At 61.2% G+C, this 12,875-nt stretch overlaps 1 protein-coding gene across 1 annotated transcript in view; it reads left to right on the top strand.

Moving 5' to 3' along the window:
* The window catches only part of HNRNPUL1 (heterogeneous nuclear ribonucleoprotein U like 1), a 101,174-nt gene that overhangs the window by 74,411 nt on the left and 13,888 nt on the right, over nucleotides 1-12,875 (top strand). The window lies entirely within an intron of this gene.

Below are 12,875 nucleotides of genomic sequence, written 5' to 3'. Positions count from 1 at the left end.
CAAAGTATTTTCCAGTTGATTTTGCTTGTGCAGATTGCGTTTATCGTCATTGTAGGTTGCATGAATAGATTTTAGAATTAAGAGATGTACATGTGTAACAATTACGAGAAGTGGGATGGGCGTGCTATTCTTGTGTAAATGCGTTTGCCTCTAAATGAGGTACAGTAAAGTCCAGCTGCTGGTGAGTGAAGAAAGCCGCTCATGTGCAGGAAAGATGAGTAAAGTGCAGTCCTAGATGGTGGAATGTGTTGTCTTGTTGAATGTAAGTACCGGGGGTAAGTGTAATCATCTTGAAGTTTTCAGATCTTGGGAAGTATGACACAGGTAAGTTTGGTCTTTCGAGGGCTGCATTCCAAGTTCGCTTGGCACTTCTCCAAGGTAGGTGATCAGGTGGGTATCGTATCTGTTGTATTGTCTGGTCTGATTGTCCAATAGGAATACTCAAACAGGTAAGTCTTTTTTTTGAATTAAAAAATATATACATTCGGATGATTGGATTTTTTCATTTATTATTATTAATTAATTTTTTTTGCAAGGCCTTTTGAATTTGGGAGAGTACTGATTGCTTTACTTTCCTTAATTTGTGCTGAAATTTATTTAAAAAATTGTATTTGAGATGATAAACATTCTGCTTGATGCCAGAAAAATATTTTGTGAATGCAGGCGCTGTATTTAAGACCACATTGGGATGGAGCAGGCAGCCGAGGGGGGGGGGAGACAAGGGGGGCAGCGGTGTCGGGCCGAGGGGGTGGCTCAGACGGGGATGGACACGTAGGCAGGCCAAGGGGACCGGGAAGGGGGCAGGCAAGCAGGTGGGCTGAGGGGACTGGGAAGGGGGCGGGCAGGCAGGCGGGCGGGGGGCAGGGAAGGGGCGGGCACGCAGGCGGACGAGCGGATTGGGAAGGGGGCGGGCACACAGGCGGCCAAGGGGACTGGGAAGGGAGTAGGCTGGCACGCAGGCAGCCGACGGGACTGGGAAAGGGGTGGGCACGCTGGCGGACTAGTGGATTGGGAAGGGGGCGGGCACGCAGGCGGACGAGCGGATTGGGAAGGGGCGGGCACGCAGGCGGCAGAGTGGATTGGAAAGGGGGTGGGCACATAGGCGGCCGAGGGGACTGGGAAGGGCGTGGGCACGCAGGCGGCAGAGTGGATTGGGAAGGGGGTGGGCACATAGGCGGCCGAGGGGACTGGGAAGGGCGTGGGCACGCAGGCGGTGGGCACAGGCGGGCCCTGGGGACTGGGCGGAGGGCACATGCGGGCCCTGGAGACTGGGCTGAGGGCACATGCGGGCCCTGGGGACTGAGAACTTGGCTGAAGGCGCAGGTGGGCCCCGGGGATTTAAGACTGGGCGGAGGGCGCAGGCGTGTCCTGGGGACTGAGGACTGGGTGGAGGGCGCAGGCGTGTCCTGGGTATTAAGGACTGGGCGGAGGGCGCAGGTGGGCTTTGGGAACTGGGCGGAGGGTGCAAGTGAGCCCTGTGGACTGAGTACTGGGCGGAAGGTGCAGACGGGCCTGGGGACAGCGGAGGGCACAGCCAGGCCCTGAGGACTGGGTTGAGGGCGCAGGTGGGCCCTGAGGACTGGGCTGTGGGTACAGGCGGGCCCTGTGGACTGGGCGGAAGGTGCAGGCGGGCCCTGCGGAATTGTGCGGTGGGCACAGGCGTGCCCTGGGAACTGAGCGGAGGGCGCAGGTGGCCCTGGGGACTGGGCGGAGGGCCCTGGGGATTGGGCGGAGGGTGCAGGCAGGCCCTGGGGACTTGGCGGAGGGCACAGGCGGGCCCTGGGGACTTGGCGGAGGGCGCAGGCGGCCCTGGGGACTGAGCGAGGGCGCAGGTGGGCCCTGGGGACTGAGGGCTGAACGGAGGGTGCAGCCCCGGGGACTGGGTGGAGGCGTGCCCTTGGAACTGAAGACTGGGTGGATTTCACAGGCGTGCACTGGAGACTGAGAACTGTGCGGAGAGCGCAGGTGGGCCCCGGGGACTCGGCGGAGTGCAGAGGCAGGCCCACGGCACGAAGGACTGGGCGGATTTCACAGGCGTGCCCTGGAGACTGAGAACTGGGTGGAGTGCGCATGTGGGCCCTGGGACTGAGGACTGTGCGGAGGGCACAGGCGGGCCCCGGGGAGTGAGCACTGGGCGGAGGGTGCAGGCGGGCTCTGAGGACTGATGACTGGGTGGATGGCACAGGCGGGCCCTGGGGACTGAGAACTGAGCGGAGGGCGCAGGTGGGCCTTGGGGACTGATGCGGAGGGCGCAGGCAAGCCCTGGGGACTGGACACTGCTGGAGGGTGCAGGAGGGCCCCGGGGACAGGGCTCTGGTGGAGGGCTCAGGTGAGTCCCTGGGACTGGACACTGGCGGAGGGCGCAAGTGGCCACCGGGGACTTGACATTGGACGAGGGCGCAGGCGGGCCACGGGGACTCGACCATAATCCCGGAAATGAGGATTGGGCCGATAGCGCAGGCGGGCCCTGTGGACTGAGGACTGTGTGGAGGGGGCAGGCGGGTCCTCGGGACTGAGTACTGGGCAGAGGGCGCAGGCAGGTCCTGGGGACTGAGGACTGGGTGGAGGACGCAGGAATTCCCTGTGGACTGAGGACTGTGTGGAGGGGGCAGGCGGGTCCTCGGGACTGAATACTGGGCAGAGGGCGCAGGCAGGTCCTGGGGACTGAGGACTGGGTGGAGGACGCAGGAATTCCCTGGGGACTGAGGACTGGGCGGAGGACGCAGGAATTCCCTGGGGACTGAGGACTGCCGGAGGGCGTAGGTGGTCCCTGGGGACAGGACTGAGTAGATAGTGCATGCGGGCAATGGGGACTGAGGACTGGGCGGAGGGCGCAGGCGGGGACTGAGGACTTGGCGGATAGCACGGGCGGGCCCTGGGGACTGAAGACTATGTGGTGGGCGCACTTGGGCTCTGGGCAGAGGGCGCAGTCGGGGAGGGAGGACTTGGCGGAGGGCGCAGGAGGACTTTGAGGACTGGGCGGAGGGCGCAGTTGCGCCCTGAGGACTGGGCGGAGGGCACAGGCAGGCCCTGGGGACTTAGGACTGTGTGGAGGGCGCAGTTGGTCTCTGGGCACTGAGGACTGGGCAGTCGGGAACTGAGGACTGGGCAGGGGGGCTTTGGGGACTGTGCGGAGGGCGCCGTTGCGCCCAGGGGACTGAGGACTGGGCAGAGGGCACAGGCGGACCTTGGGGACTGAGGATTGGGCTGAGAGCACAGTCGGGCTCTGGGGACTGAGGACTGTGTGGAGGGTGCAGTTGGGCCCTGGAGACTGAGGATTGGCCGGACGGCACAGGCAGAGCCTGGGGACTAGGACGGAGGGCGCAGGCGAGCCTTGGGGATTGGACATTGCCGGAGGGCGCAGGCAGGCCCCGGGGACAGGACTCTAGTGGAGAGCGCAGGTGGGCCCCTTGGACTGGACACTGGCGGAGGGCGCAATCGGGCACCGGGGACTAGACAATCGCCCCGGAACTGAGGACTGGGCAGAGGGCACAGGTGGGGACTGAGGTCTGGGCGAAGGGCACAGGCGGGTCCTGGGGACAGGACTGGGCGGAGGGCGCACGCGGTTCCTGGGGCCGAGGACTGGGTGGAGGGCGCAGGCGGGTCCTGGGGACTGATGATTTGGCGGAAGGTGCAGGTGGGCCCTGATGACTTGGCGGAAGGCGCAGGTGGGCCCTGAGGACTGGGCGGAGAGCCAGGCAGGCCAGGAGGACTGGGCGGAGGGCGCAGGCGGTCCATGACGACTGGGCGGAGGGCACAGGTGGGTCCTGGGTACTGATGACTTGGCGTAGGGCGCAGGCAGGCCCTGAGGACTGGGCGGAGGGCACAGGCGGGCGCTGAGGACTGGGCAAAGGGCGCATGCGGCGACTGTGGACTGGCTGGAGGGCATAGGCAGAGCCTGGGGACTGGACGGAGGACGCAGGCGGGCCTTAGGGACTCGACAGAGGGCACAGGCTGGCCTACGGGACAAAGGACTGGGCGGATGGCGCAGACGGGCTCTGGGTGCTGAGGAATGGGTGGAGGGCATAGGCGGGCCCTGGGGAGAGGACTGGGTGGAGGGCGCAGGCGGACCTGGGGGACTGAGGACTGGGTGGAGAGCGCAGATGGGCACTGAGGACTGGGCGGAGTGCGCAGATGTGCACTGGGGGCTGTGCGGTGGGCTCAGGCGTGCCCCGGGGACTGGGCAGAGGGCACAGGTGGGCCCTGGGGACTGAGCGGAGGGCACATGCGGCCCTGGAGACTGGGCGGAGGACACAGATGGGGACTGGGCAGAGGGCGCAGGCAGGCCCTGGGGACTGGGCGGAGGCCGCAGGCGGACCCTGGGGACTTGGAGGGCGCAGGCGGGCCCTAGGGACTGAGGACTGAACGGAGGGCACAGGCGGGCCCTGGGGACTGAGAAATTGGCGGAAGGCACAGGCGGGCCCTGGTGACTGAGGACTGAACGGAGGGTGCAGGCGGGCTTTGGGGACTGAGGACTTGGCAGAGGACACAGGCTGGGACTGAGGACTGGCTGGGAGGCGCAGGCGGGCCCTGGGGACTGAGCGGAGGGCACAGCCGGGGACTGGGCGGAGGGTGCAGGCGGGCCTTGGGGACTTTGCGGAGGGCACAGGCGGGCCCATGGGACGAAGGACTGGGCGGAAGGTGCAGGCGGGCTCTGGGGACTGAGGAATGGGTGGAGGGTGCAGGTGGGCCCTGGGGAGAGAACTGGGTGGAGGGCGCATGCGGACCCTGGGGAGAGGACTGGGTGGAGGGCACAGGTGGGCCTGGGGGACTGAGAACTAGGTGGAGGGCGCAGGCGTGCCCTGGCGACGGAGGGTGCAGGTGGCCCCGGGGACTGAAGACTGGGTGCAGGGCGCAGGTGTGCACTGGGGGCTGACGACTGGGCGGAGTGCGCAGGTGAGCCCCGTAGACTTAGGACTGGTTCTAGGGCACAGCTGGGCCCTTTGGACTGAAGACTGGGCGGATTTCACAGGCGTACCCTGGAGACTGAGAACTGGGCGGAGAACGGAGGTGGGCCCCGGGGACTGAAGACTGGGCAGAGTGCGCAGGTGGGCTCTGGGGACTGAGGACTGTGCGGAGGGCACAGGCTGGCCCCGGGGAGTGAGCTCTGGGCGGAGGGCGCAGGCTGGCCATGGGGACTGAGGACTGGGCGGAGGGCGCAGGTGGTCCCTGTTGACTGAGGACTGGGTGGAGGGTGCAGCTGGGCACTGGGGACTGAGGACTGGGCGGAGGGCTCAGACGTACCCTGGGGATTAAGGACTGGGTGGAGGGCGCAGGCGAGCCCTGGGGATTAAGGACTGGGCGGAGGGCGCAGGCATGCCCTGTGGACTGATGACTGGGCAGAGGGTGCAGCTGGGGACTGAGGACATGACAGAGGGCGCAGGCGGGCTGTGGGGACTTCGTGGAGGGCACAGCCGGGCCTTGGGGACAGGGCGAAGGCGGGCCTTGGGTCCTGGGCGGAGGGCACAGGCGGTCTTTGAGGACTGAGTGGAGGGCTCAGGTGGGCCATGGGAACCGAGAACTGAGCGGAGGGCGCAGGCGAGCCCTGGGGACTGGACACTGCCGGAGGGTGCAGGCGAGCACCTGGGACTTGACATTGGACGAGGGCGCAGGCGGGCCACGGGGACTGGCCCATAATCCCGGAAATGAGGACTGGGACGACAGCGCGGGCAGGCCTTGTGGACTGAGGACTGTGCGGAGGGCGCAGGTGGGCCCTGAGGACTGGGCAGAGGGCGCAGGCGGGTCCTGGGAACTACGGACTGTGCGGAGGACGCAGGCATTCCCTGGGGACTGAGGACTGGGCGGAGGACGGAGGCATTCCCTGGGGACAGAGGACTGGGCAGAGGGCGTAGGCGGTCCCTGGGGACAGGACTGAGTAGTGGGCGCATGCGGGCAATGGGGACTGAGCCGGAGGGCTCAGGTGGGCCCCTGGGACTGGACACTGGCGGAGGGCGTAAGTGGGCACCGAGGACTTGATATTGGACGAGGGCGCAGGCGGGCCACGGGGACTGGAGCATAATCCTGGAAATGTGGAATGGGCCGAGAGCGCGGGCGGGCCCTGTTGACTGAGGACTGTGCGGAGGGCGCAGGTGGGCCCTGAGGACTGGGCAGAGGACACAGGCATTCCCTGGGGACTGAAGAGTGGGCGGAGGGCGTAGGCGGTCCCTGGGGACAGGACTGAGTAGAGGGCGCATGTGGGCAATGGGGACTGAGGACTGGGCGGAGGGCGCAGTCGTGGACCGAGGACTGGGTGTGGGGCGCAGGCGGGCAATGGGGACTGAGGACTGGGCGGAGGGCACAGGCGGGAACTGAGGATAGTGTGGAGGGTACACGTGGGCTCTGAGGACTGGGCAGGGGGCGCAGTCGGGGACTGAGGACTTGGCGGAGGGCACAGGGGGCTTTGAGGACTGGACTGAGGTTGCAGTTGCACCCTGGGGACTGAGGACTGGGCGGAGGGCACAGGCAAGCCCTGGGGACTGAGGACTGTGTGGAGGACGCAGTTGGTCTCTGAGGACTGGGCAGATGGCACAGTCCGGAACTGAGGACTGGGCATCGGGGCTTTGGGGACTGAGGGCGCAGTTGCGCCCTGGGGACTTAGGACTGGGCGGAGGGCACAGGTGGGGCCAAGGGGACTGAGGATTGGGCTGAGGGCGCAGTCGAGCTCTGGGGACTGAAGACTGGGCGGAGGGTGCAGGCGGGACCTGGGGACTGAGGACTCTGCGGAGGGTGCAGTTGGGCCCTGGAGACTGAGGATTGGCCGGGCGACACAGGCAGAGCCTGCGGACGAGGAGGGAGGGCGCAGACGAGCCTTGGGGAATGGGCGGAGGGTGCAGGCGGGCCCTGGGGATTGAGGACTGTCCCGAGGGTGCAGGCGGGCCCCGGGGACAGGACTCTAGTGGAAGGCGCAGGTGTGCCCCTTGGACTAGACACTGGCGGAGGGCGCAAGCGGGCACCGGGGACTGGACAATCGCCCCGGAACTGTGGACTGGGCAGAGGGCGCAGGCGGGGACTAAGGACTGGGTGAAGGGCACAGGCGGTTCCTGGGGACAGGACTGGGCGGAGGGCGCAGGCGGGGACTGACGACTGGGCAGAGGGTGCAGGCGGGCCCCGGGACTGAGGACGTCGTTGCACCCTGGGGACTGAGGACTGGGCGGCGGGAGCAGGCGGGTTCTGGGGAGTGAGGTCTGGCTGAAGGGCGCAGGCGGGCCCTGGGGACTGAGGACTGGGTGGAGGGTGCAGGCGGTTCCTGGGGACTGAGGACTGGGTGGAGGGTGCAGGCAGGTCCTGGGGAACGAGGACTGGGTGAAGGGCGCAGGCGGGTCCTGGGGACAGGACTGGGTGGAGGGAGCAGGCGGGTCCTGAGGGCGCAGGCGGTTCCTGGGGACCGAGGACTGGGCGGAGGGCGCAAGCGGGTCCTGTGGACTGATGACTTGGTGGAGGGCGCAGATGCGCCCTGGGGGCTGAGGACTGGGTGGAAGGCGCAGGTTGGCCCTGAGGACTGGGCGGGGGGCGCAGGTGGGGACTGAGGACTGGGCGGAAGGTGCAGGCAGGCCCTAAGGACTGGGCGGAGGGCGCAGGTGGGGACTGAGGACTGGGCAGAGGGTGCAGGCGGGCCCCGGGATGAGGATGTCGTTGCACCCTGGGGACTGAGGACTGGGCGGAGTGAGCAGGTGGGTTCTGGGGAGTGAGGCCTGGCTGGAGGGCGCAGGCGGGCCCTGTGGACTGAGGACTGTGCGGAGGGCGCAGGCGGGCCCTAGGGAATGAGGACTTGGTGGAGGGCGCAGGCAGACCCTGGGGACTGAGGACTGGGACAGAGGGCACCAGCGGACACCGGAGACTTGACACTGGACGAGGGTGCAGGCGGGCCCCGGGGAATGGACAATTGCCCCGGAACTGAGCACTGGGCGGAGGGCGCAGGCGGGCCCTGAGGACTGGGTGGAGGGTGCAGGCCGGGAATGAGGACTGGCTGGAGGGCATAGGCAGAGCCTGGGGACTGGACAGAGGGCGCAGGCGAGCCCCTCGTACTGAGGACTGGATGGAGGGCACAGGTGGGCCCCGGGGACGGAGGACTGGACGGAGGGCGCAGGCGGGCCCCGGGTAGTGATGAATGTGCGGAGGGCGCAGGCGGGCCCTGAGAACTCAGGACTGGGCAGAGGGCGCAGTCGAGCCCCTTAGACTGGACATTGGTGGAGCGCTCAAGCGGCCACCGGGGAATGGACAGTCGCCCTGGAACTGAGGACTGGGCGGAGGGCGCAGGAGGGTCCTGGGGACTGAGAACTGTGCGGAGGGCACAGGTGGACCCTGGGGATTGAGGACTGTGCAGAGGGCACAGGTGGACCCTGGGGACTGAGGACTGGCCAGATGGCACAGGCAGAGCCTGGGGACTGGGACGGAGGGCACAGGTGAGCCCTGGGGACTGGACACTGCCGGAGGGCGCAGGCACGCCCCGGGGACAGGACTCTGGTGGAGGGCGCACGTGGGCCCCTGGGACTGGACACTGGCTGAGGGCGCAAACGGGCACCGGGGACTTGACGAGGGCGCAGGCGGGCCCCAGGGGATTGACAATAGTCCCGGAACTGAGGACTTCGGCGGAGGGCACAGGCGGGGACTGAGGACTGGCTGGAGGGCGTAGGCAGAGCTTGGAGACTGGGACTGGACAGAGGGCGCAGGCGAGCCCCAGGTACTGAGGAATGTGCGGAGGGCACAGGCGGGCCCTGAGAACTCAGGACTGGGCAGAGGGTGCAGGCGAGCCCCGGGGACTGGACACTGGCAGAGCGCAGGCTGGCCCCGGGGACTGGACACTGGCGGATGGCACAGTCGGCCCTTGGTGATTGGAAACTCGTGGAGGACACACGCTGTCCCCGGGGACTGGACACTGGTGGAGGGCACAGGCGGGCCCGGGGGCTGGACACTGGCCAAGGGCGCAGGCGGGTCCCGTGGGTGGAGGGCACAGTTGGGCCCCTGGGTCTGAGGACTTGGCGCAGTGCGCAGGCGGGCCTCGGGGATTGAGGACTGTGCGAAGGGCGCTGCCAGGCCCTGGGGAATGGGCGGAGGGCTGAGGCAGGCCCTGGGGAGTGGGTGGACGGTGCAGGTGGGGACCGAGGACTGTGCGGAGGGCATAGGCGGCCCTTGGGGATTGAGGACTGGGCGGAGGGTGCAGGCGGGCCCTTGGGATTGAGGACTGGGCGGAAGGCACAGGCGGGCCCTGGGGACTGAGGACTGGATGGAGGGCGCAGGCGGGCCCCGGGGACGGAGGGCGAAGGCAGGCCCTGGTGACGGAGGGCGAAGGCAGGTCCTGGTGACGGAGGACGAAGGCAGGCCCTGGTGACGGAGGACGGGACGGAGGGCGAAGGCGGGCCCTGGTGACGGAGGGCGCAGATGGGGGTAGGGTGCAGGCGGGCCCTGGGGACTGAGGACTGGGTAGAGGGTGTACAGGCAGGCCCTGAGAACTGAGGACTTGGCAGAGGGCGCAGGCGGACCCTGGGGACTGAGGTGGAGGGCGCAGGCGAGCCCTGTGGACTGGACACTGCCCGCGGGTGCAGGTGGCCCTCCTGGGACTAGACACTGCCGGAGGGCGCAGGCGGGCCCCTGGGACTGGACACTGGCCAAGGGCGCAGCTGGGCCCTGGGGATTGAGGAGTGGGCGGAGGGTGCAGTCGGGGACTGAGGACTGTGTGGAGGGTGCTGGCAGGCCCCAGGGACTGAGGACTGAGGGAGGGTGCAGGCGGAGAACGCAGCTGGTGACTGAAGACTGGGCAAAGGGCGCAGCTGGCGACTGGGCGTAGGGCGCTGCCGGGCCGTGTGGACTGGTTGAGGGTGCAGCCGGGCCCTGGTTACTGGACGGAGGGTGCAGCCGGGCCCCGGGGACTGAGGACGAGGCGGAGAACGCAGCTGGTGACTGAAGACTGGGCGAAGGGCGCAGCTGGGCCCTGGGTACTGGACGGAGAGCGCAGGCAGGCCCCGGGGACTGAGGATGAGGTGGAGAACGCAGCTGGTGACTGAGACTGGGCGAAGGGCGCAGCCGGGCCCTTGGGACTGAGGAGTGGGCGGAGGGTGCAGTCGGGGACTGAGGACTGTGTGGAGGGTGCTGGCCAGCCCCGGGGACTGAGGACTGGGGGAGGGCGCAGGCGGAGAATGCAGCTGGTGACTGAAGACTAGGCGAAGGGCACAGCCGGGCCCTGGGGACTGGGCGTAGGGCGTTGCCGGGCCGTGTGGACTGGTTGAGGGCGCAGCCGGGCCCTGTGTACTGGACGGAGGGTGCTGGCAGGCCCCGGGGACTGAGGACTAGGCGGAGAACGCAGCTGGTGGCTGAAGACTGGGCGAAGGGTGCAGGCAACCCCAGGGAGTGAGGACTGTGTGGAGGACAGGTGTATGTATGAATTTATATTCCGCTCGTTTGATTTCTCCATTTTATGCATAAGAATTATTTATTCCACTTTCGATGTGGGGTTCGTTTTGCAGGACCAAGGTGTTCGGGTGAGGTTAGGGTTTATAATTTATGTGCACACGCAATTAATTTATAAATCAGGGTTAGGTTTTGGGGTTCGGTCTCGGGTTAGTTTTGGTTCGTCATGTTAAATTTTTAAGTTTTGAAACGAAATATTATTTGAAATTCAATGACATTTTTATTTTTGGTTGGGTTTGGGTTACGTATTTCCACGTGCCATTTTGAAACAAATCTTAGCACAGTGTGAAGGGGATTGATATGAGTGCATTCGGTGGTCTAATGTTCCTGTGAGACAAAAAATAAACGTATTAGAGCATAAATACGAGCTAAATTGAAGTTAATAAAAAATTTTAACGATTAAATAAGCTCCTGTGTTATTGAAATATTTTCAGAATCGGTTTCCTCAAAAGAAAGTAACCCAAAAATATCTGTCCTTATATTAATTTTCAGCTCATTGCTGTTTGGATAAGTAAATTTTTGAGTTCAGGTTGCTTAATTCGTGCGTGATTTTAGAAAAGAAAAAACATCATGTCAGTGTGAAGGGGATTTGTACAAGTACAGAAAGTGGTTGAATGTTCCTTTTTGCCAAAAAATGAATTAATTGGAGCATATCTGAAGAGCAAAATTTAAGACTTTAAAAAAAAAAAAAAAATGCGATTTACGGTTTAACTAAGGCACAGAATTGTCTAAATATGGTCAGAATCTGTTTCCTTGACAGAAAGTAACCAAAAAATGTCTTTTATAATAATAATTAATCTTTAAAAACAATACTTTTCAACTTTACTCCTGGCAATCTGGAGTTGCTAATTTTGTGCATAGTTCACTGCATTTTTTTTAATTTTTTTGTGTGATGTAATACTTCAAATTCAAACATCTTTATTTAAACTCACAGAGAGATGAAAGTTAACATAGAAGATCAAATTAATCTCTTGCCGAAAATATAATAGTTTGGCCCTTTCATGTTTGATTGAAGAATGTTTTTATCATTTTATTTTAAAGTGGTGCATAATATTGGCCAACTTGCTTAAATGTTTTCAATGCGTTTTTTTTTTTTAAGCCCTTGGGGGTACTAAAATGTCTCCTATCTCTCTTATTCCCAAAAATGTAACTTTTTTTGACGAAAATGCACTTAAAATTACATCCTTTTTAGGTCATCTCTACCGAAATGACCTAATAAAGCCGGACCAAATGTCCGTCCGTCCGTACGTCCGTCAATTTTTCTTTCCGATCTTGATGAAACTTAGTATGTGGGTAGAGGTCGATGAGTGTTGCACAACGATATAACTTTTGTCCGGGTTCAAGGTCAGGGACGAGGTCACGTAAGTTATAAAAATCGCCATTTTCAAAACCTATCTAGTCTGCCATTCTACAAGATATTTGGCAACTGTTTATTGATTATGATAGTAAAAAATATTATCTTGTATCTAACCGGACAGATTTTTGAATTTCCTTCCCGTTTGATCGTCACGTGATCTGGAAGATGGCCAAAAACGCCGATGCGATTCGCAAAGAAGGAAGGAGAAATGAAATATAAGTATAAAACGCATTTTTAGCCTTTTATATTTATACATTTTCCGCCGAAGGTGCAAAAGTTCAAAACCCGAAATGTAAACATCGGCATTTATTTTCAAAATATAATTTCGTGCGCGTGCGCCAAAATGCCGAGTCATCTTTCACTAAACTGCGTAGTAGAATTGCGCAGTAGTCTGGTCATGGCGTCTGAGCAGTGGCCAGCATGGTTCAGATTGACTGTGGTTTCTGGGGCGAAGGTGATTGTTAAGAAGTATGTCGGCGGTATAAATTCGAGTGACTGTATTGGTGATTTAATCACGCAACATCTTGACAACGAATATTCTGGTCGAACGATTGCATCAATTCAGTGCATCAGCAGGGATAATTCGCAGGCTCCTCTCGATCGTGCCGATATCTAACATAATAACCGGCGGACATAGGGCTGCAGGCTGTGGGGTGAGGCCACGGATCCCGGATGAGGGGATAAGTGATAAATTATGCTTCATGCTTCGGGCTTTCTGATTAATATATCAATGAGTACATTCCATAATTAATGAATTAATAATTCATGAATCTGGCATATAAAATGTTTTTTCATACCTGACATGTTACTTTGTGCAGTCACGAAACTTCTGTGGAATTAATAATTAATGAATTTGCTGGCTTTAACGATTTTTCAAACCTCAATATCTCTATAAATACTTGACCAATTTTCATTATGAAAGTTGCATTATAATCAGTGAAGAATAATCAACAGGATTATCATAATCTCCGAGAGCTACGCCTATTTTTTCGTTTTTGTTTTTTTTTTTCTACAACCGGAAGTGAAATGTCCCCAGAGAGTAGACGGACCGGAAAACCACGTATTGCACTTACTGGTGATTCTGATGTGTTAATTCGGGTACTAAATGAACAAT

Source organism: Eptatretus burgeri, chromosome 2 (assembly GCF_056783735.1).
Source record: "Eptatretus burgeri isolate ZD-2024b chromosome 2, Ebu_testis_v1, whole genome shotgun sequence".
In the NCBI taxonomy this organism is placed as follows: Eukaryota; Metazoa; Chordata; class Myxini; order Myxiniformes; family Myxinidae; genus Eptatretus; species Eptatretus burgeri.
Note: the sequence above shows the minus strand (reverse complement) of the source record. Positions and strands in the feature narration are given on the sequence as shown.